General features: G+C 32.8%; 1 long non-coding RNA gene across 2 annotated transcripts; it reads left to right on the top strand.

Annotated features, from left to right (window-relative positions):
• Positions 1-218: 218 nt before the first annotated feature.
• On the top strand, positions 219-1,596 carry LOC107896553 (uncharacterized). Of its 2 annotated transcripts, XR_001683774.2 has the most exons (4): positions 281-572; positions 725-1,019; positions 1,137-1,199; positions 1,282-1,596. It is a non-coding gene; the product is annotated as an uncharacterized lncRNA (long non-coding RNA). The 2 variants fall into 2 exon arrangements; XR_001683773.2 differs by having other exon boundaries at positions 219-1,019.
• The last annotated feature ends 667 nt before the right edge of the window (positions 1,597-2,263 follow it).

Raw genomic sequence — 2,263 nt, 5'->3', positions numbered from 1 at the left:
ATAAAAATTCAAAATGATTGAAATTATATTTATATGAAATAATATATTATAAATTAAAATTATTAAAAAGTATTAAATTTGTATTTATATTAAGAAATTGTTAAAAAATATATTTATATTCATTAATAAACATATTAATATTAACCTATAATTAAAATAATAATTTTTAATCAATAAATGGGCTGGATTTTATGAATATACAAAAGAAAAAACAAAAGAGAATAAGACCCAAAACTCACGGGCTTAAAAGCAAAGAAAGAAAGCATAAATGACCTGACCCAACAACATAATACCCAAAACCAACCATTCCAAAAGAGAGAGCATAAAATATCTGTTCCAAAACAATAAATAAAAGCAGACCAAAAGACTTACCAGCAACCCCCCATCAATTCATTTCCATATTTCAAGACCAGGTGATTACATCTTCCAAGAGAACAAAAAACCCTTTTCCATTTCTTTACCATCGTTCCCGATTCTTCCACCCCTTAAACACAACAGCTCCTTCTATCTGGTTCGCACGATCAGTCGTCTTCCATTCTCCGTCTGCCAAATCTGGAAACCCCACCTTCCATGTAAGTTTTCTCCTTCCTTCTTAAACACTCCGCCGCTAGTATATGAGCAAGTTGATTGGTTTTCCTGTTCACATGTTGAAATCGAACCCACCAGAATTTTTTCGAAATTTGTTGAATATTCCTTATATAAGCACCAATTTCCGACTTATCAGGGGAATTTATTCGACATTTATTAACAACTGATAACGAGTCCCCTTTAAAGATGAGATCTAGCCAACCCATTTCCATACTTGTTTGTATTGCCCAAGTACCTACAAGGCCTCAGCAGCGAAAGCGGACGCAACATTTTCATGAAGTACTGTTCGTGAGACCAGAACCCGACCACCAGCATTTCTTGCCACAATTCCAAAGCAAGATTGAAAGCAATCTTTGTCAAAAGCCCCATCAAAATTAACTGTGATGAGTTCACCATGTGGGGGAATCCACTGGTCATTCGCACTTATTCTGGTAGGCCCATCTAACTCTGATTTATCAATTTCCACTAAGTAGCAAAGTAAATCATCTGCGATCTTCCGTCCAGTTTTTGACTGCTTCTCGTGAACTATTTTGTTTCTATCCGACCAGATTGCCCATAGTGCTCCTCCGAACATCCTACTAGTATGATGATTACTCTCCCTAAACACCCAGGTAAGCCATTCAAATTGGCCCAAATCTGCTCTGCTTAAAACCAAACGAAGGCCTAATTGTGACCATACTTCTACTGATACAGGGCAATTTCTAAAAACATGTCCCAATTTTCCGTACCCTCCGTACATCGAGGGCAGACAGTATTAATCACCAAGGTTCAGATTTGTACATGTAGGGATACAATTGTTACCAATTCTCCATATTGTAATCTTAATCTTAGTGGGAAGTTTAAGGCTCCAAAGCTTCCTATAGAAATGGTCTGTACATCATTAAACTTAGGCCCAAAAATACCTACTCCTAATAGTTTATAGGCACTCTGGAGGGTAATCTACAAAAATAGTTATTTTTGTTTATCCTATGCTACATTAACATTTTAGTCACTTATGTTATTATTTTATTATGAAGTGATCACCCTACTGTTAAGTTTCGTTATCTCCCCAACGATAATATTATGTGGCAGTCCAACTAGATTTTAAGTGTCAACTTAAATTTTCAAATGGGGATGAAAATAGATTTTTAATTAAATAAATTTAATTAATTAAAATTAGTCCATCTAAAATTTAAGTGTCTAACTTAAATTTTCAAATGGGGATGAAAATAGATTTTTGATTAAATAAATTTAATTAATTAAAATTTTTAAACATTAAACCTTAACAAAAATCTGTTCATTTACTCTCTCTTTTTAATTAAAATTTAAGTGCAAACTTGAATTTTCAAATGGAGATGAAAATAGATTTTTAATTAAATAAATTTAATTAATTAAAATTTTTAAACATTAAATCTTAACCTTAAACCTTAAAAAACTGTTCAAAACAAATCGGTAGAAAAAGGAAAAGTAAAGAACTATTTCTGGAGAGATGAATGCTAAAGTTAGCCAGATGAAATATGTATAAACCCAAAATAAATCATAAACCCAAAACAAATGACGAAAAAGAAGAAAATTGAAACGCAAACTTGAGTTTCAAAAATCGACAGAAGAAGGAAAAGTAAAGGATGGTTTGAGTGAACTGTGAAGATTTAGGGGGCAATGAATTGTTAAAGATTTGGGGGAGAGATGGGGGAGA

Source organism: Gossypium hirsutum, chromosome A10 (assembly GCF_007990345.1).
Source record: "Gossypium hirsutum isolate 1008001.06 chromosome A10, Gossypium_hirsutum_v2.1, whole genome shotgun sequence".
Lineage (NCBI taxonomy): Eukaryota > Viridiplantae > Streptophyta > Magnoliopsida > Malvales > Malvaceae > Gossypium > Gossypium hirsutum.
This window is presented reverse-complemented; position numbering and strand designations above follow the sequence as displayed.